Source organism: Antennarius striatus, chromosome 18, assembly GCF_040054535.1.
Source record: "Antennarius striatus isolate MH-2024 chromosome 18, ASM4005453v1, whole genome shotgun sequence".
Taxonomy (NCBI): Eukaryota; Metazoa; Chordata; class Actinopteri; order Lophiiformes; family Antennariidae; genus Antennarius; species Antennarius striatus.
In genome coordinates, this window is record NC_090793.1 from 6,457,534 (window position 1) to 6,480,408 (window position 22,875).

A 22,875-nucleotide genomic window follows, 5' to 3' on the forward strand; every position below is an offset into this window, starting at 1 on the left:
ATATTATTGTGGGTGTTGACCTTGGCTTTGGTGTTCTGAAGGTGGGTTCTGTAGGAAAGCGTACTGTGTGACTCCAAGGTACACAGGATGGGGTTGATTTGGGAGCTGGTGCCTGTCCCAATGAGACGTTCTGTTCTCTTCCCGTGCTCTGTTTTTCAGGTGGAAGCTGAATAGCTTTTTTTTTTTTGACTGAATAGTGATACCAGCTTTCATATTCATAAACTGTTCATTTCACCTCAAACAAAAAGTGAATGTGTTCACATCAACTGATAAATAAAAAGACTAATCAATAATTAAAAGATCATTGCATGTACAGTAATTCTATTCAGATGTACACATATCAACAATCACTTTATTTCTGTTTGCTTTTCTTTTCCAACTCAAATACTGAGATAAATTCACAACGCCAGCACACGTTTTCCGTGGGAAACATTAGATGCTGACTTTATATGCAGCATATGGAGAAGGCAGCCACTAGAGGTCGCAATAGCAAGGACACACATACACCGATCAATAATGAGAGGGAGAAAGGGAGAGGAATCAATGAAGAAACAGCAAAAAAGAGACGGGGAGATAACACGCATTTCAGTACAGCACGGAAGACTGATGCACTGAAGAGATAGTGGGAGTGAGCATCTTACCAGCTGACAACCTGAAAGAGAGAGAGAGGAAGAGAGCATCTAAAACCACTAGTGAGAGAGAGAGGGAGAAAGAGGGAGACTATAGCAGCACTGAACCACGTTGCCTGTCCTCATATTTCCTTCTGCAGCTGTGCGAGGCGGACTGAGTGGAGAGGAGGACAGAGCACATCTGAGACTCGTGGAAACAGCAGAACCACGTTCCACTTGGCAGAGAGATTGATGCACTTACAAAAACGGTGAGGAGCCTGGTAGGGCATCTGTGCACTGCCACAAAACCAAAGTAGCTTGAGAGAGAGTGAAGAGAGCAATAGGGAAGCAGATTACCTAAAAAAAAAAAAAAAAAAGCTCTGAAAGCTTTCAGCTGGTCACTCAGAGCAGGTGAGTTAACTTGTGTCTGTGTGGGATGGGGATGGACGCTTGGCAGGTGCGTTCTACTTGTCACACCAGAGTGCATGCATATAGGTCCTGTATCCTCACTCTTGAACAGTTCTATATGTTTTTTATGTTTGTGTCTCCTGTTTTCATTGCTGTTGCAATTTAGCATCACTTGCCAGGCTGGCAGTGATAGTCATAGCGAGGTGATTAACCGGGAAACCTTGATATCAATCAACCCGTTATCATGCTGAGCAGAGAGGAACACAACAATAGCTTCTGAACGACCTCAGTCCTGCTGATTTGTGTGTTCACTCATTTCTTTTTTGTAGCTAAAGTGCATGTGTGTGTTGGAAAATGTCTCTGTTGTTACTTGTGAAACATGTCTGAATTATTGCCACTTGGGCAATTTAATAGAGTCATTATATAAAATTGCCTTGGGAAAATTAATTGGAGTAGTGATGCCATATTATAGTAATTTGTCACAACAGCCCCGGGAAGTATATTTGCCCAAAGCCGCTGGGACATTCTAGACAGATAACTTGTGTCAGAATTTTGTCCTTCTAGATTGGTACTGCTGAGTTTAAATTAATGATTATGGAATTAGTTTCACAATTTTGTCTCATTTAACAGGAACTGACTGGTTGTTAAAAAAAAAACATATTACTTGTGTTGTTTTTCATGCCTAATTTGATAATTTCTCAGCGAGGTGTGGTGGTCTTACGATATGTTCAAATCTAGTTACAGTATCTCTCAAATCTTCTTTTACATTCTATTACAGGTAGTTGTCAACCTACAAACACAATTGGTTTTAGAGGCTGTTTTATTAAGCTAAGTTGTTCGTAAGTTGTTATTTATTCATTTTTAATTTACAATTGCCATTTAAGGTCATGTAATGCCATTACTGCTCTGAATACAAAAGTGCTATTCCCTAAGATTTACCAGAAACAATTCCAGGACAAAAAAAACACATAAATGAAATAAAATACAGGTATACCTCGGAGGTAAGTCGTTCTTGATCATACATTGGTTTTCTAAAAAATACACAGAAAAATAAAAATCACATTTATGTCATTTTACTGGATTTTACATCTGTCTGCGACAAATATTGTAATATTATCAGAAACAATTATAGGACATAAAAAAACCCCACACAAATGAAATAAAATGCTGTAGTGCCATAATATCATTTTTACATCTCCACCTCTGATGAATTAATTTTATCCTTGGGAGGTGCAGAGACTAAGTCAAGCTTTAAGCTAGTGAGGTATTCCACCACACTCAAATGAATGATGTACTGATGCGTTTCCTTGTAATCAAAAGTATGTCACACCACCTTTGCTTGATTACTCTGTATATTTCCATTACATTTCTCAGTTAATTTGACCAATAGTTAATGTCAAATAGCAAAACCGTCAGACTTCAGCATTCAGTGGTCAAAAAAACATTAAGGCTTCCAGACACAAATCTAACTCAGCCAACATTGGTTCCTACATCATTTTGCTTATAAAGGGGGACAACCTTGTCTATAAAAAAAAGAAAAGAAATATAAAATCTATGTTGCTGGCACTAACTTCAAACCCGACCAAAATTGTTGGCAATATCGATGATCGTGAACGTCCCCATGCACAAAAATTCATTGTGTGTTCATTCCCTGCTTAGAAATTTACAGAGATGTGGATAAAAGAAGGACGGAAAAGATGCAGATGATGTGTTGACAGGAAAGCTGAACAGATACTCGGATATGGTGGTTCATAGTTGTTCATATCTATGAATGTTTGTAAGTTTGATGTTCGTATCTTGATGACTACCTGTAATCAACATGCGTTGGAAGATTTGTAAATGGATGTTTATCCATCAGTTATTAAAAAGTTTGTTGACGACTGCTTTTTAGAAGTGAGTTCATTTAGCCACTTTTCCTCCACAAATAATTCAATGTGCTTTGGCAGAACTAGCTTATTAACTATGATGGCATTTAGAGTGCTGGTGCACTGTGTATTGTATTGCTACGCTTTACCTGGTTTGTAAATACCATGTCATAAACAATATGTCCCATCATCAATCTGTGCGTGTATTGGTTTGTCTCTCAGTTGCTGTTCTTCCTCCCTCCCCCCACCCCTACCATCACCACCCACTTCCTCCTTTTCCTCCATGTCTCTCTGTGAAGGTTATTGCCATATATTGAGTTGGTTTAATTTGTCAAAGTCAGCCGGACATATTGTTCACGGTCACAGCAGGGGAACAGGATGGGGGATCCAGCATCGTGTATTGACATTGTGTTGTAAAGTGACATACTGACAGTAAACGCCAGGCTTAAAAAAGGAAAAAATGTGAGCAGAGAGAGAGACAGAGAGAGGCACAAATTCAGTTTGGAGCTGAGTAGTTCATTTCTGAGTCAGGTTTCCTCCTTACTGTGGGTGCGTAGGCTGTGAGTTGGGAGGCTTGAGGTTATTGGTCTCTGGATTCATCATGTCTTGCTCAGACCTTGGGTTTCTCCCTCTCCATCGTTGCTTCTGTGTCATTAAGCAGAGACTCTGAATCTGAAAGGTCATCTTATTCCTTTACCTCATGTCCTCATGTTGCACACAGCAAACTTTCTCTGTCCCTGCTTGTCTTTACCAAACTTTGGATTTTAATCTAATTACTGTCTACCATTTTTCCACACACACTGGAGAAACACACAAAAAGGGTAACAAACTTGAGTAATTACACTTGTGGTGGGCCCATAAAACATGAATCTTTCATGAATGAAGTGTGCATAGGCTGTGTAATTTAAATTCAAATTAAACACAGATTTCTCTGTTCAGAGTTTGAATTACAATTTGAATAAATAAAAAAACCCTAAAATGTTACCTCTTGTTGATTGTAGATTCCTGCTTGAACTTGTCACTGTTCACCTTGGATCAGAGTTTACATTTAGTGCATTTAAGTGTTAATTTGTTTCAATAAATTGCAAAAGGAGCAGGCTTTTTTTCTTCTTCTTCTGTTTGGTCACATTCAGATTTGTGTTTCTTCATTCTACTTATTCTGTATCATTCAGATTCAGGTGAGGGTCAATGGGCATCTGAACCAGATCACAATCATTTATGTGCTAATTAATAATTTACATAGCACTTCATTCTGTGGGAATTTTATTTTTCTGTGAGCCAATCTTAATTGTATTTACTAAGCTACCATCATTACTTATCGTTAGGGAGACAGCTAAATGTGGACATATCCAGCTCTCATTAACTGCTGACTGCACCATCCATCAGATGCTGCACATTTTCAAACACAGCAGCAGAAAATAAACTGCAGGGAGAGGACAGAAGTTTCATTTCGCAATAACTGAAACTTCTTTCAACTGTAGGTCCAACTTCCAGCACAGAAACCCAGTTTCATTCTACATTTATAGGTACATGAGCACTGAACATTGTAATTTCATTATATGTTAATTATTAATTTCTGCTTGTATAGCATGCACTTTGTGGACATTAATCAACAGTGAAGTATTTAAAGGAAGTAGAGAGCCCAGAGAATAGATCTTCTTTTATGTTTCCACTCTTCTCGTTCATGAAGGATGCCAATCCCAAGCATCTCCCTTTTCTGCTCTCCGCTTTGCTTTCCTTGATTATTTATCTTGGGTTTTATTAGGTCTATCAAACTCTGAACTCTGTTGTACAACTTTCTGAGGGAAAATGCAGATGAATATACTTAAATATACTTAAAAGCGGGCGGCATAGTGGCGCAGTGGGTAGTACTGTCACCTCACAGCAAGAAGACTCCGTTCTGTGCGGAGTTTGCATGTAGTCCCCTTGTTTATTTGGCTTCCCTCTGGCTTCTCCGGCTTCCTGCCACCTCCAAAAATATGCAACTTTGGTGATTTGATCAATTTAATTGACTGTGACTGTGTGTGCATGAGGAGTTCTTTAGGTGGCAGCTCAGTCCACTGGTGAAAGGCCCCGTTCACACGATAACGGATATTTTAAAAACACAACTTTACTGTTGCATTTACGCCTTCCGTCCACACGACAACACAGATATCCGGAACGAAAACGCAACTTTTTAAAAACGCTGGCTGAGGTGGATTTATTTAAAAATGCTGGGTCTGCGCTGTCGCGTGGATGGTGTATCTGCGACTTTTAAAAAACGCTGACGTCTCGCCTGCGACGAAAACCGCTGTGACATCATATTTATGGGCCCGTGTGTTGTGACAACAAAACAAGGAGGATTCTTATTGGATAAAATTTGACTCAATACTGCCACCACATGGTTTGGCACGCTTATAGCCGTCTTCGAAAACGCACTGATGCGTTTATGTGTGGACGGAGACTATTGTAAAAACGCTGTCGTGTGGACGCGAATCGTTTTCAATGCGTTTTTAAAAAGTTCCGTTTTTAAAAAAATCCATCATCGTGTGGACGGGGCCTAAGGCAAAATGTGGACCAAGATGTTTGCAGGGTGGACTGGCAGTTTGAGAGGCGCCAGTTCACCTCCCCCCAACAAGTTGCATATTGGGCGCAATGCAACGTGGCTACCTGCTACTCTACCATCACCCTCTCCCTATTTGCATGCCTACAGGATGCAAATAGTGGATGCAAATAGTGTGTGTGTGTGTGTGTGTGTGTGTGTGTGTGTGTGTGTGTGTGTGTGTGTGTGTGTGTGTGTGTGTGTGTGTGTCTGTGTGTGTGTGTCTGTGTGTGTGTGTGTGTGTGTGTGTGGGTGCGTCTGTGTGCGTGTGTGTGTGTGTCTGTGTGCGTCTGTGTGCTTGTGTATATGTGGGCCAGGGCCACGTACATGTACGTGTATGAAAATAGATATAAAAAATGAGTGGAAAAAACTATCCACAGGCCGTCGCCTGCAGATTGTAGAGTTAGGAGCGTACCCTGTCTCACCTGTAGGCAGGTGGGATAGGCTCCAGCACACCCGTGGCCCACAACGCTATAAAGCTGCTGTAGATGAGATGATTGCAGTCATTTTGCCTATAAGAAAATGTATGTATGTTGAAAAGTACTGCAAAGATAAGCAGGACGTGTAGAGCAGATCAGTGTGAATCATCTTGAATGCACAGACATTTCACCATGTTTCCAATCATGTTGATTTTTGTGTAGGAACCGAATAGTTTAAAGACATTGTAAAATATACAAATGCAAACACATTAAGATTCAAGCCTCCACTTTTAGTGGATTAGATTGGATTGTTAGTTTGTTGATTGGTGTAAATTAAGCCAGTGTCTATGTCAAAGCTGTCATCATAAACATCTCCTTAGTGTTATTTTCAAGCTAGCAGGTGCTGGCTTGAATTTCATCCAGCAACATCTGGTATAAAAAAAATAAAAAAAAGTTTACGACCCTCAGTAACGTCATCACCATCACCGCTGCTGTCCTGCATATTCACAATGGCTACCCCAACAGTGGCTGCTCCCTTCCTTTAACATTTCCACTTTCTTGGCTCTAGCAGCAGGACGCTTGTCAGACACAGAGTGTTGATTTGGTGAGAGAGACAAATTCATCAGAGTAACCCGTGAGGATCCTGCTTCTGCTCTTTTTGCCTTCTGCTTAAGTGCGTTTGTCGTTGGAGTGGGACACAATATGAAAATCAAAGAGATGACACACACGCGCCTGCCCTTCAAAGTCAGAGGCCATTTTATATTAGACTAGGCTCACCAGTACACATGCACACTCAGATGAAGAGATTGACTGTGAGGTGGATTGTCATATGGAGCAGTAAATAGAAGCTGACAGTAATGTTCTCATATGTCCAATGTCTGTGGCAGCACTGTGACCTCCCTGTTGCACAATTCCACATATTTTTGCCAATGGTGTTGAAATTGTGAGTGCTACCAGATGCAATTAATGTGATATACAGAATAAGATTATCAATTGTCAACCCCATGTTCTATGTTCCCTACTTCTGCCATGTTGGTTTTCATTTTGCTAGTATTGTGTAGTCTGCCTCTGGCATAATGCTACTAAATTATATTTAGCTTTTTGTTTTTGTAAAAAGGTATTTTACTATGCGCTCCTAATTGAGTTTCCTTTTCCAACACTCCAAACAATGCACAAAGTTAACATTACAACCCTCCATTGTTGATCTCTTGTCCACAAAGCACTTTATTACCATGAGACAGATGAATGTGCCAATTATGTTGATCATATTAAGACACTCGTCTGTTTGAACGCCTCAGAGCTCACACTGCGCACCGTATGAGCTGTTCACTTTCTCAAATAAAAAATAATAGATGAAGAAAAACAGTCACACGATGACAGACTGGCTGATGAAACAGCAAGTTCACCATATTTGCTGGCTGGGAATTCCTGATCTAGCGAGATGTTGTAAATTTTGCATTTGCAGCCCCCCAACAGTGTAGACTGACAGTGCTGAGACCGACAAAACAAGAATTGATGGTGGGATGCCCAAGCAGGTATTTATAGTTTGGACCCCTGACGATGGGTGTTTGTATTTTTCAACTGTTTTGAAGTCCTTTGATTTAACCACACAATCGATTATGCCGTAAAGAGGTCACTCAAAGAGGATGTGTATATCACATATTATTTATAGAAGGATTACAGGAGTTCAGATTGTTTTTAAGCCTCCAGGGAGCATTGCTTTACTGTGTGTTAAACAGCAAATAGAGAGAGGGGATGATGACAAAGCTCAGAGGACTTTAAAATGAGATGAGACATTTAAACTCTCCTCTTGAAATAATGGCAGAAACACGTTTTAAGACCAGCGAGCTTTACTGTCATTTGAGCCATTTCCTTCTTCTTTCTGTTCCGCATGTTCAATGGAAACTCCCCACTTGGGATGTCACGCTTGAAGTGAGTCCCTGATTTATATCGCATCACAGAGCGCTGTAGAGGCACATTCACCTTGGTATTTACTTCAAATTCAATTGTTTTTTTTTTTTCATTGCCACTGTGCTTCAAACAGAATCCTCAGAGTTCATAGGTCAATGTAGTCTTCTCTTTGGTTAAGTATCTCCGTTTCTAGGATCCACGGCGTGCCGCGGTACATTAAGAAGTACCCTCTGCAGTCAGTGTGTGATATATCTTCTTTACGAGCACCTGCCTTTTGAATCCTCTGGGGTTTATTTTTTTTCTGCATTGGCCAGTCCTCCTCTGAGTTAAGACAAGCCAAGCGAGGCCTTCTGACGATCCTCATTATCAAATAAACTTGAATCCAACCTGGAATCTCTGTACCTGAACTGCTTTTTACATCCCGCTTCACAGCGGTGATACATTGTGATTGTCCGTGTTCGTTCGTCTGTTTGTTCGTATGTCCACCAAATATCTTCGCAACCGTTTCAGACACAAAGATGAAACCAAGAGCAGATTACTCGGGCAGCAAGGGGGAAGAAAATGAGACGATGACCTTGAGAAAAGTAGGTCATGGTCAAATTTCAACTTTTGTACACTCAAGAACCGGATGAGATATAAAGACGAGAGAGAAGGCCAGTGTGAGTAAGACCATAGATCAAAGCTAGTGCTTTGATCTACTGATGCACTAGCTTTGATCTATGGTCGAAGCTAGCGCATAAATTTGACCAACCCTGAAAGGTCAAAGCTATACACTTGTCAGGTTCTACTTTCAGGATACCCTGACCTACCTTTCACGGGATCTTGCAGTCTCTGACTGCCTTAGTTCTTGTTAGCTTTTGTGTTCCTCTCTTCTGCCTGTGTCTCTTTCTCACTCTCTTTATGTCACCATCTCTCTGTAACCCTCAATATTTTTCCATTTCCGTTTTTCCTCTTTCTCTTTCAAACCATTTCACAAATACTGTATATTTACTATATATTGTAGATCCCTGTGTGTAACTGTGTGTCTGCATGTACCTGCACATCCTTACATGCATTTCCTGAGCGAAAAAGATGTGTTCCAGATGGCCTCTCATATTTGTTGCTTTTTTTTGTTTGCTGTGAAATAAAAGCCCTTTCCAGGCAGCCTGTGAAGAATGTTACGGTATACCAGAGCTTCTCAAACAGAGTGGCGCACCCTCCTAGGTGCGATGCGTGTGACCCTGGGAAACATGCCTTTTTTTGCTGTACTAGAATAAAGTATAATTGCTCATTCACTACAGTAGTTAGCAGTGGCACTCTCGTTGTCAGGTGTGCGCAGGGAGTAGCAGCTCTATGGTGTAGGATTAGTCAATATGAAGTGCCGTAAAGAAAACTTCAAGAGACAACATGAAAACATTTTTAACAGGGATGAAAAGAAAGGCGGAGCCAGACGAAGCTAATGAGACGAAAGCAAGTCACCCGAAAGCTAAAACGAGTAACTATGAAGAAACATCTGTAGCGCTGGGATTCACTGTAACGACAGACTGGTGTGTGTACTGTGTCTAAAAATGCTGGCAATGGAAAATATAAGCCTAATAAATTAAGGTGCCACATAAAGACTTTGCACCCCAATCACGCTGATAAGCCGCTGGAGTTTTTCAACGAAAATGTGCTGAATATTGCCAACAATCATCGCCCTTTGTGAACGCTACTTCAGTAAACCAGTGAGCTGTTAGCATCATATAGAGTGGCATACCAAATTGTTCAGCGAAAACCCCTCCCACCATAGCAGAGGAGCTGAAACATTGAGCAGGAGCTGAGAATTCAGTATCATGCATCAAACCTGAATTGCTGTGCACTGCCTAAACGAGTTCATTGCCATTAATCCTGACTTCCTCATTTTGATTAAAAAACAAAAACAAAAAAACAGCGCAAATTCTTTCATTTATTTTTTCTTTGTAGGTTAGTGTTTCATAAATTGTGCTCCTCCGTTAATGTTGCTGAACTGAATTTGAATTTGTTGTTATTGATTTTGTTTAATTTTACTTTTCAGTATCAAATGGTGCAATAAATTGGTCAAAAATGTTTATAGTTCAAACAAAAAATGTTTACAGTCTTTTTGTAATGTGAGGCAAATTGATACACTTAAAATCTTTTCTGTTATAGACTAAAATATTTTAGTCTATAACAATTTATAACAAAATTATTCTTTGTTATAAATTGAACTACATTTTTTGTTTTCTTTAATGTTAATAAGGATACAATGTTATGTCAAGGTGTCCTTATAGCAACTTTATAGAAAATTTGTATTATTTATAGTTGCGGCGGAGAGTGGTGGGTGCAAATTATTTTCTTCTTACTGGGGGGAGGGGGGACCACCAAGTCGCCTCCAGAGACACAGTCCTTGCCACAACAACATCAGTTTTATATAAAGTATGTCTTAATGTATATAAAGTTGTCTACCAGTCTACTACAGCCCTGTACTCCCCTTCCCTCCCCTCACTTATACACCCAACAACAGCTGAGTCATTGGATAACTTCTGTAAGTGGCATGACTCGGAGTTGTACTGAAAATCTGTTGTGTATAATGTGAAGAGGAAAGGGGATAGTATAGTGAGGAGCTCCTGTATCAGTGACCACTGCATCAGACAGAACACTGGCCTGCCTATCAGGTCACTGATCCAGGAGACTGTGGAGTTATTGACACCCATCCCCCACAGCTTCTCACCCAGCAGCCTTGGCTGAATGGTGTTAAAAGCACTAGAGAAATCAAAGGTGATTCTCAGTGCTTCCCCCACCATCCAGATGCATATGAGCTCTTTGCACCTGAAGCCTCAGGTGATGGAACCTGCATTTAATACACTCTGAACGCATGAACAATTGTGAAGTACAGATGTTAAAATGTGTCTGACCGGCATTGTTAAAGAAAGTCACACTGATGGAGGGAAGGGTTCTGCAGTTTGTCTCTGTAGTTGTAGAGGAGCTTTATGAACTTGTCATTTGGACTCTTGGGAAAATTTTTGGTTTACACTTTCACTGAAGTTACTCAACTCAGAAAATAGTCTCTATGAAAAGAAGTATCACTCTTCATGATTTTCTTTGTTCCTCCAAGTTAAAAGACAAGCAGTAGTCAAGGGAGAAATGATGACTTCATTATTACTGCAGCGAACAAATGATCTGATTTGCCAATTAATTAGCACAGTAAATCTGATAACTTTGAGCATGAAATTATTAATGATTGACTTTTAATAGAGATGGTTCCCACTACATGTATTCTGTCTGCTCTTGTTCTAAGTAAACTCACAGCAAAATAAATTATTAATTAACTGTCAACTTTGCATATGTTTAAAGCAAAGTAGAGAGAAATGTCTGAAAATATTGCCTGGCTTTTAGTGTTTTTCGAGCCAGCTAAGATGTCTTTTTAATGTTTTGCTCAAAGTCGGAAAGGAGAAAAGAAAAGAACACCAGACTATGAAACTGTCACCGGTGGTGGGATGTGGACTCAAATGCAGGACATCAGAGGCAAATCTTTCTTCAATGATTTAATCAGAGAAACTCAAATCTCCGGATATTGGCAAAACCAAACAAGACGAAAGCAGATATACAAAAACGTGAGCAGGACAGGACAAAACTACAATGTAGGACTTCAGGACAAAATTCCAGGACAAACCTTTAGAAACGAACCCGTAAAGGGCTCCGACAAAACCCTGGCTTAAAAAGCCTCATGACAATTTGCCCAAACACATTCAAGTGAGATGATCAGCAATGGGTGTGGAGAGGACCAACAGGTGTGGAGCCGAGGCTCCACCCACAAACTCGGCCCCTCTCCCTGCCACACACCAGCACAGCCACACTGAAACGTGACAGAAACTGTGAAAGCTATGTTGAAATCTTTTGTGACAAGCCTAAATACTGTCTAGAAAATCAAGTCCTCATGAGAACATAAAAGCAGAAGCAAATATTTTAGAGTTCTTTATGTTAAACATTGAAATACATAAAAACAGTTGAATGTGCTAAGCTAATTGTTGAACTTCTAAACATAATTTTCTAACTTTGGCAAAACAAGGTTCAGGCTTAGATTGAAATTACTTTCTCAAGTAATGACATCAGTTATTTAATACAGGAGTCAGGTGCACCAGGTGCTGGTTTTAATTATTCTGTGTGACTTGATTGCCATAATGTCAGAAATCACAGGTGCTGTATTTAATGGAATCTCATGTCTTTATTTGTGCACTTGTGAGTCTTTAGTCTGAGACAAGACCAAATTTCAAATATGTTCAGTAGCTGTCCTCTTAGCGGAGCTCATTGTAAATAAACAAATTTTGATTTGTCAGCTCAGAGTGAAATCAAACATTTACTCTCATATCAGAATGGTCACATCTATGCATAATAGACTAGATAGGAAAGGGCTTTAGGTCATTTTCAAAAGTAAAAACTATATAATAGTTAACTTATCATCTCTAATGAATGTGATGATGTTATGTGCATGCTGACAGGCTATGCAGACAATGTTGTGATACAAGGCACAAGAAAACTGGGGTGTAAAATGTAGAATAAGGGACAATGCACAGGCAGCTTATCCAACAAATGCATTCTCTATATTTTCCCATTTTCCAATTTTTACTCCCAGATCAAAATACATGTTGGCCCAATCCTGTTAAAAGTGTACTTGCATGGCTGATGTGTTTTAGCTCTGTTTTATTCATTAAAGAGATGTATTTCTTTGTCTTGCTGCAGGATATAGACTAATTTGATTCTAAAACCACTTCTTAAATGAAACATGGCTACAACAAACCAATCAAACCAACACTCTCACATACCAGCTAATTGCACATGTGATTAAGAACTAAGTCTGTTATTTGTCTTACTGAACCTTCCATCTGTCTACCATTTGCCAGAATAGTGTCATTAACTTAATTTGTCCTAAGCACACACAAAAAGCTATTGTCATTCCTAGCACACACTGAACAATTGTTACAATGTAACACTTTATTCTATTGTTCCATAGGATATTCATCCTAAATCTATTTTATATTTAACAGGCAAACTAGAAGTTATTAGTTGGTTTGCATAGGATATACATAATAATTGGCTCAGCTGAGTAACACAGATTTTTGAGTAATACAGACTTTTGAGTAAGGGAATGGGCACTAACATGTTTTTAATTAACATTCCTGTATCAAACCAAAACTCAATACTTGTAAATTTAGAATTTTCCAAAATGCTACATCAATGTCTTCTGGTTCTTTTATTGAAGGCTTTCAGTGTCTTCCAGTTGTTGTTTATTTAATGCTTCATGATGTGCCGGACATTTTTAATGCCTGAACTGTGTTAAGTTATGCTATTGCAAATAATGTTGTTATATGGTTTCATTGTCTTTCTGGAATAATCCGGGGAGGTCCCTGACAAAGACTTTTGGATGGTCACATTCGTTGTCTCCAAACCTGCATATACCTTTTATAAAATAATGGATTAGATTCATATACAGTGCGCCCTTGTTCTTTGTAGTTAACGCGTTCCAGGAACCACACACGATTAACGATTTTCGCGAGAGTCACAAACTATCGAATTATTTACAGTAATTTAAACGTTTATGACCCTCCCCATACTGATATTAAACCACATTCTATCTGTATTACCTTTTTCCACACTCTTATCGACTGTTTAAAGCACTTTTGTGTCTCACGTAAATCCGAGACTCATGGAACCGAGCGCACTTCCGAATGCCTTCAGCCAATAGAATGCACAGTTTTCAGTTTTTTATTTGTAAACACAATATAAAATGCTGAATAAATTTGGTTCCACTTCACGATTGTGTCTCACATGTTGCTGATTCTTAAAAATGTTTTTTTCAGTTTGTTATCTTTAAGTTTGAAACCTGAAATGTGGCAAAATGTCAAAAAGTTCTTGGAGGGCCAATACTTTTGCAAGGCACTGTATCATCAGGACCGAGTGCCTTTCCACTCTTCATCCTCTTCAATGCCCTCCGCACGTCATCCTGACTATTCTTTGCTACTTCCTGGTCCACAACAGAAAACCTCTTGTAGTCTTTGTTCTCTCTCAATTTCCTTGTTCATCAACTCTTCAAAGTGCTCTTTGCATCTTCCCATCACACAACTGGCACCTGTCAATACACTTCCGTCCCTTTCCATAATCACCCTAACCTGCTGCACGTCCTTCTCATCTCTGTCTCTCTGTCTTGCCAACCTGTATAGATCAGTCTCTCCCTCCTTATTGTCCAACATAGAATACAAGTCGTCATAAGCCCCTTGTTTGGCCTTTGCTACCTCTACTTTCACCTTAAGCTGCATGTCCCTATACTCCTGTCTACTCTCCTCAGTCCTGTCAGGCCCCGTCCACACGATGCCGGAACTTTCTGAAAATGAAACTTTTTTGTTGCGTTAACGCCTTCCGTCCACACGACAATGCAGATATCCGGACGGTGTATTCGCAACTTTTTAAAAACGCTGACGTCTTGCCTGCGACGAAAACCTCTGTGATGTCATATTTATGGGCCCATGTGTACAAACATGCTGGATGTACAAACCTTGTTGATGGCAGCATTCTTGCAGGCGTTTCGTGACAACAAAACATGGAGGATTCCTATTGGATAAAATTTGACTCAATACTGCCACCACATGGTTTGGCATGTTTATAGCTGTCTTCGAAAATGCACTGATGCGTTTAAGTGGGGACGGAGATTTTTTTGAAAACGCTGTCATGTGGACGCAAATCGTTTTCGATGCGTTTTCAAAAAGTTGCGTTTTCAAAAAAATCTGTCATCGTGTGGATGGGGCCTCAGTGTCCCACTTCTTCTTAGCTAACCTGTTTCTCTGTATACACTCCCATATCTCCTCATTCCACCACCAAGTCTCCTTATCTACTTTTCTTCCAGATGATACAACAAGTACTCTCTACCTGTCTCCCTGATCACATTAGCTGTAGTTGTCCAGTCATCTGGAAGCACCTCCTGACCACCCAGAGCCTGTCTTAACTCCTTCCTAAGAGTCATGCAATGCTCTTCCTTTTTCAGCTTCCACCATTTCGTCTGTGTGCTCCTATCTCCACTCTTAAAGGTCACCCTATATTCCTGCCTTTTCTAGGAGAAAGTATTCACTATAGGCATTTCCATCCTTTTTGCAAAGTCAACCACCATCTGTTTTTCTGCATTCCTATCCTTGATACCAAACCTGCCCATCACCTCCTCATTACCTCTGTTTCCTGCACCAACATGTCCATTGAAGTCTGCACCAATGACAACTCTCTGACTTCTAGGTATGCTCTGCATCACTTCATCAAAGTCCAACTAGAATTTCTCCTTCTCCTCCAGCTCACATCCTACCTGTGGAGCATATCCACTAACAACATTGAACATCACACCTTCGATTTCTAGCTTCAGATTCATCATTCTATCTGACACTCTTTTTACATCCAAGACATTCCTAACAAACTCCTCCTTCAAGATAACTTCCTATCTACACCATGATAGAACAACTTGAACCCTGCTTCTAAACTTCTAATCTTGCTACTTGTCCACCTGGTCTCCTAGACACACAGTATGTCTACCTTCCTCCCCTGCATCATGTCAACCAACTTTCTAACTTTTCCTGTCATAGTTCCAACATTTAACGTCCCTACCTTCAGTCCTGTACTCTTGGCATTCCTCTTCTCTCTCTTCCTACAAACACACTTTCCTCCTCTCCTTTTTTGACCAACAGAAGTCCAATTTTCACCAGCACCTTGTAGTAGACAACGCCGATGGCTGTTGTTGTTAACCCGGGCCTCGACCGATCCGGTATGGAAGTCATATATTCGATTCGCATATTGATATAGCACAAGTTTTACGTTGGATGTCCTCCTGACACAACCTTTCTGTATTTATCCTGGCTTCGGACAGGCACAATAAGACACTGGCTTGTGCCCTCTTGCGGCTACATTATTTGTATCTTTGCAGAATTACTCTAATTTCCTGCTTATATCTGCACACCTCACCTCATGTTGTTGTTTTTTCACGTAAACATCTAAATCCATCATGTTCATTGAATTCAACAAGTTGATCTATGGTCACTTATGTTCAAATACGCTGTAAACATAGGTTAAAAATATTAGTTTAGTTCATTGCAGACAAGCATAAAGTCCTGTATCAAACAACAATTATGAAAACAGTTGCTATTATTATTAGGATAGTATCACTTTTAGTTTCACAACATACTGCTGTTCTGCATGTTTGTCTCGCCGGCAAAGCGATGGGTACGATAATGGTGTCTGCATTTTATATATGTGTGTTTGTGTGTGTTTGTGTGTGTGTGTGTGTGTGTGTGTGTGTGTGTGTGTGTGTGTGTGTGTGTGTGTGTGTGTGTGTGTGTGTGTGTGTGTGTGTGTGTGAGTGAGTGTGTATGTGTTCAAAACTAGAATGTCAAATGTTTGCAACATAGATGTTTTAACTATCATCATCATGGCAGCCTCAAAAACGAGGAGCTGTTCTCCAATATTTATTTTTTCTCCTTCTGGACTAGCTGACCTAACTGGGTTCTACGTCTGTGTGCCTACTGGTGACTGTGAAGTCCAAGGTGTGTATGGAAAAGGCGGGGGCAGTCTGGGCACAGAAGTATAGGAGGTGAACGGGGTAACAACAGGCGTTGTCGTAGTTGACGTTTGTTCTCTGCTGCTTGTTTGTGCTTGGTCTCAAGTCTCTGACAACCAATGGCGATTGTGCCACGCCAGGATGAGCGGTCCACTGCCAGGGAATGTCAGCTGTCCACAGGGATCCTGGTCTTTTTGAGCAGCAACTTTTGTTGGTGGAACCTATCCAGGGTCTTGATGTTTTTCCAATAGAGGGTCCAGTTTTCTGAATCATAGAGAAGGGCTGGAATCACAACAGCTCTATAGACTGTGACTCTGGGAGAACTCAGTCTCAACAGAAGCACCTTGGAAACAGAAGCACCGTAGGTGACAGAGTCCCTCATATCATCATGCAGACACTGTACTAGTTGGACAAAGTGTTGGGGGCAGCCGAACTTTTCAAGCACACCCCAAAGGACTGCACGGGAGACGGAATCAAAGGCCTTGTACAGGCTAGCGGAATTCATCATTATGAGTTTCTGTTGTTCCCTAGCTTTTTCGTCTAGCTGACGTGCACAGAAGGTCATGTCTGTGGTTCCACGACCAGGTCGAAAACCATACTGACACTGAGACTCTGGGAGAACTGGCAGAATGAGGTCAAGGAGGTGCTTATGGAGGATTCTTGCCAAAATCTTCCCAGTGATGGAGAGCAGGGAGATGCCATAGTAATTTCCACAGGCAGAATGGTCGCCCTTCTTGAAAATGATGAGGCTTGCGTCCCCTAGATCTTGGGGGACATACTTGAATTCCCAAGTCGACAGGAAGAGGACATGGATATGCCTCAGGAGACAGTCCCCACCATGTTGGATAAGCTCAGCTGACATGTTATCATGGTCAAGTGTCTTATTGGGTTTCATCTGTTTTATTGCCTCCCGAGTCTCTTCAAGAGAGGATGCGAGACTCATTCATGGTTTAATTGGATGTTGAGGGGTCTCACGGATGAAGTCTTCTGCGGTTTGGGAAGGCCGATTCTGGAGGTCTTCAAAGTGCTCTTTCCACTGGGAAAGAATAGCATCTTCATCCTTCAGGAGTACCTGACCATCAGCTGAGCTTAGAGGATGTGAGGGGGAATGTGTCGGTCAATAGATGGTGCGGACCGCTTGGAAAAAGTTCCTTGTCTCATGACGGTTGGCATAGCCTTGGATCTCCTTGGTTTTCTCAATCCACCAATCGTTCCGAAGCTTCTGAATGGTGCGCTGAGCTGTAGCCTTGATCTTACGAAAATCAGCTTTCTTGCTTTTAGGTGTTGGTTGGCTTGCCCATGCTAAACAAGCCTTTTGTTTTTGGTCAGTGAGATCACATATTGGGAGGTTGTTCTCATCGATCCAATCTTGATCGTTTTACAAGGCCTATGGTCTCACGAGCAGTTGAGTTTAACTATCATCTCACTGTCTTATGCTATTTTTTTGAACTTTAAAATGATATATTTCTGGGCACAGAGGATGGGGCTGGAGTCACATGGGACAAGGAAACAAAAACAGAAATGGAGGGCAGGCAACTTCCTATTACGTCATTAGCTTATTTATAGCAAAAAGGTTACCGGTTATTTTATTCATGCCCGTAGTTAGATTTGGATTGCAGTATAAAAGAAGTGTTATTCATTTTGTCAGACATTCCTCAAAGTGGTTGCCTGCCCTCCATTTCTGTTTTTGTTTCCTTGTCCCATGTGACTCCAGCCCCATCCTCTGTGCCCAGAAATATATCATTTCGTGCCCGGAGTGTCCCCTGCCTCACGCCCTGTGCCACTGGGATAGGCTGCAGCTTCCCGTGACCCGCTACGGCGGATATAGCGGTGGCCATATGAAAATGAATGAATGAATAAATTCCTCAAAGTGTGGCTGGGCGCACCCTTAAAGATAGGGTGAGGAGCTCAGTCACCAGGGAGGAGCTCAGAGTAGAGTTGCTGCTCCTCCACCTCGAGTGGAGCCAGCTGAGGTGGCTCAGACATCTGTTCCGGATACCTCCTGGACGCCTCCCTGGGGAGGTGTTCCGGGCATGTCCTACCAGGAGGAGACCTCGGGGAAGACCTAGGATACGCTGGAGGGACTATGTCTCTCGGCTGGCCTTGGAACGCCTCGGGCTCCCCCCGGAGGAGCTGTAGTAGGTGTCTGGGGAGAGGAAAGTATGGGCAGTCCTGCTGAGACTGTTCTCCTTGCGACCTGGCCCCGGATAAGCGGTTGATGATGGATGGATGGATGGATGGATGGATTTCTCAAAGTACAAATTGGGATAAAGCATAATAGAGCATTATGTTGTATATTGTTTTCATGCATGCTTGCCTTGAATTTTGCCAGTGTCTGGTTGTCTTGAATCAGTCACTGCCATGGTTGACATATGACCACAGGTGACATATCAATTCAGGAAATTCCTGCCTACTTTTTCCACTCTAAGATTCATGTCATCCTCCTTTTCATGTGAAATGATTTTTCATTTTTTATTGTTTTCCCCCATCTGTTTTTACAAGCCCCTGTATATTTAATAATTATTGATAGAATAGCACAAATATGAAATTGTTTCAATGTTCATCTTTACTTTTTACTGATGTAAGGAGAGTGTTTATGGATGTTATGTAAAATTTGTCATGAAGAGACCAGGACAGGGAAATAATACTTAATAACAAATGACCAGTTTTAACTTTATTCATAAACATGGAATGGATATCTGCAGTAACTGCATAAATGAGTGAAACACAAAAAATTCTTCACATTTTGAAATACATCAAGGGTTCTTGAGAAAATCTGAGCCCTTTATGTATTTAATATAGTTAATATAGCAGAACAATTTGCCAATGGCTTCATTGCCTTTACAACTATATATACATAAAACAAAAAGTACAAGTACAACAAAAAGAACAAAAAACCAGGGGAAAATCAAATGCATGAAATAGAGCAAGAACAGAGAAGTAAACTGGACACCTTATCTCAGTGATGATGAACTGACATATTGGAAAGCAGTTCCGCCGGATAGCAATGTTAATTCACATTTATTAAAAAAATATAATCCAGACAACATGCCTCATTAGTCAGTGCATCTTTTGTCTGTGCCACAGGATTTGTGGCATTTGTATTATAGTACTATTTTTCACAAAGACAATATTTGCAACAGCAGAGAAATACCTGAAGGTGAGCAAGTGAACTAAGAACCAATATAATATCAAGGCAGTTTTTCTGTTACCATGACACCACTGAAACAATTAAGTTGTTGTCCTCTTAATTATTGTGGTGGTATTTAAATGCTAGCTGTAGGAAACCAAATGACACTGACTGCTTCTGGGTCACAAGGCAGTAAGTACTGCTGTGCCGTTGATTAAATTTACCCAATAATTAAGCAGACATCATTGATTCTGTGTGTGTGTGTGTGTGTGTGTGTGTGTGTGTGTGTGTGTGTGTGTGTGTGTGTGTGTGTGTGTGTGTGTGTGTGTGTGTGTGTGTGTGTGTGTGTGTGTGTGTGTGTGTGTGTGTGTGTGTGTGTGTGTGTGTGTGTGAGAGTGACTCTGTCCCTGTGCTTCCTGTAGCCCCTGCGGCAGTGGGCCAGTCAGATATGCGTAATTTGGGAAATGAGGAAAAGTCAATTCCACTTAAACAGACAGTGGTGGTTGGACACATCGATGTTCCACGCACTGTTGACTCCCTTCATTTTCTTCTTCCCTGATTTTCCTCTGTGTAATTGACAGAGTGATCGAAGAGAATGGAGTGTCCCATGATTGCATGCAAGAGTGTAATGTGGTGTCTAAACAATTGTCTAAGCTGCTGTTGTCCTTTGCAAATTAATCAACAGCTTAGAATAAAGTTTACATTTTGACATCACTGGGAATCAGTTACATGAATCAAATTAAGGCAGGGGGTTAGTGAATAAATGTGATGATAAATTTTGCTCTTGCTGCTCTAATTTTCCAAACCTGTGCTTGTGTATAGCCTGCATATTTAAGTTATTGGGACAGTCATCTGTCTTTTTAGCTGCTTGGGAAAAATAGTTTTCCTTTGAAGGGTAGTGGTCGTCTGTTAAGTACATTTATGAAAATAGAAATCACCTAAAAACCAGATAAAGCATTGAGTTTATTTTGGGTTTGCAAGGAATGTAGTGCTTTTATTTAAATGCTTCTTTCATTACAATCACAATCCAAATTGAGTTCAGTATAATTAAAACTAACATTTCATAGATGGTGTTTTATATTATTCCTGACAATCCCAGATGTAAATTAGGATATTATTAAAAATCATGAAAGGTTTGAAATAGGAATTCGTATTGAAGGGTGCGCTGTCATTTTTTTAAAGGTCATTAGATTATTTATCGAACTTGTGGCGACCCCTGAAGAGAAAAAGCTGAATTGAGAAAAAAGAAGAGATTATTTAGTGAAGAAGGTTATTATGACCTCTTTGACTGTGAACTCAAATGTGCGTCTGGAATGTCCTGCCAGATACAGCAGGTTATTACTGTGGAGAGCCATGTTATAAACATGAGTAATATAAAACAAATGCTACTGTACTACTGTTTATCAAACTTGTATCCAGTTAAAACGGTGATTGATATTATTTGATGTTTATTAAGTTCATCCTTCTACATCATGCTACTATTGAACCTGTAATCAGTGGATGCAGGCAGTGATCACTTATGCTAAGGCTTCTGCAGTCCAAAGACAGAAAATGGCATCATTCAAAGCAGATATCTTCCAAATTACCACTCACTCGTCCTCAAGGGTCTTTTAAAGTCTTATTTTTTCTTCATTTGTATCATGCTTTTATGTTATCAGATTTGCATTCTTCTCAGCCGCTTTGCCCCTGCTGTTAATGAATCTAATTGACTGTAATGCTTTAACTGAAATATTTAATCGCCCGGCTGAGATTGCTTTACTCTATCTCTGCATGCAGTAGAAACCATTGTCTTAAGTACATTAAAAACAAAACAAGGTCTCATTCGGTTCGATGTTTGACATACATACTGCAAATATTTTAATCTTCATTTGAACCAAAATTGAAGTGGAGTAGAATCAAATTACCTCAAACAAAATTGACAACTAGAAATTCATTTTCTTTATTCATCCGGTGATGATAATTATCTGGTCTCACACACTGAGCTCATGTTCAGTTTTGTGGAAATTCTTTGGCTCATTGATGAAACAAGTGTTTGTAATGCTGCCAAACTTGCAACCTTGAGAGTTAGAACTCCTGCATTAAAGTGTTGCATCCATGTAGATATCCATTTGATAAACAAACAAACAAACAAAAAAAAACCTCCTTAGAATTTAGTCCTACCAAGTCACAAAAGAACTTCACCGCAACATGCAGCTGTCCCAATCTACCCCATCAATTGTTCACAACTTGAAAGTGAAAATATAATTAGTACATCTGTGCTATGATTCAAATCTGCCAGAAGTGTTCTCTATTTGCCAAAGCTATACACTCACTACATTTCATGAAAATCTGGCTTGTAGTTTTTCTATAATACAATAAATTATCAGAAAAATAGACAATCAAGACTAAAAACATGACCTGTTTAGAGTGATGCAGTTGCTGCATGATATTGAAATGCATGATATTGATATGAATCCAAAACCTGTGTCCAAATCCAATAACTAGTTAACAAATTAGTTAGTGCCAGGAAAGGCTGCTTTGTATCAGAATGCACCTTGAAATAGAAACATGCGCTCTTGTCATGAATTAATAAAATTGTAATAGTGATTTTGACACATGTGGTTAAAAATACAACGAAAAAGAAGCTGCTGTTTGGGAAAGGATATAGCCCTACAAGACTAAAAGCAAGTAGTACATCCAGTGTTATAGTGGAATAGCCTGGTAAATTAACATATTCAAACTGTGTCTTTGCCCTGTGAATGGCACATGGTAAAAAAAATGTGTTAGTAGTTTTCTTTAATTTGATCCTGGTAAGGAAATTGTTAATCCACTCAATCACACAAGGGTCATTCGTAGCACATAGTTTTCTTTTAACGTGCTTACTCAGATTTTATGTTGTTAAGATAGCAACAAAAAACAAAACATGAGTAAAAAAAAAAGGTATAACAGAAAACAAATATCAAATCACATCAAATCTTTAATCACAGTACCATCTTTTTTGTGATGGTCATTTTCTCACTTTGAAAGTACAGATCTACCAAATGGTTGTTTAATTAATTTAAGTTTCAGGATGAATACTGACTGAACTACACACTGAAAAATCAAAGTCTATGTAGCACATTTAGTTGATGTACTACCTGTCTTGTGAGAAGCTTTCATCTGTTGGATGGACTTTAGATAAATAGACAGACAGACAGACAGACAGACAGACAGACAGACAGACAGACAGACAGACAGACAGACAGACAGACAGACAGACAGACAGACAGACAGACAGACAGACAGATATATAGATAGATAGATGCACACACACACACACACACACACACACACACACACACACACACACACACACACACACACACACACACACACACACACACACACACACACACACACACACACACACAT

General features: G+C 40.1%; 1 protein-coding gene across 2 annotated transcripts in view; it reads left to right on the forward strand.

The window, feature by feature from the left end:
* Window positions 1–759: 759 nt before the first annotated feature.
* The window catches only part of tnr (tenascin R (restrictin, janusin)), a 227,360-nt gene continuing 205,244 nt past the window's right edge, over window positions 760–22,875 (forward strand). For both annotated transcript variants that reach the window (XM_068339849.1, XM_068339850.1), the window contains exon 1: window positions 760–877. The gene's annotated coding sequence lies outside the window, so the exon portion shown is untranslated. The remainder of the gene's footprint in view (window positions 878–22,875) is intronic.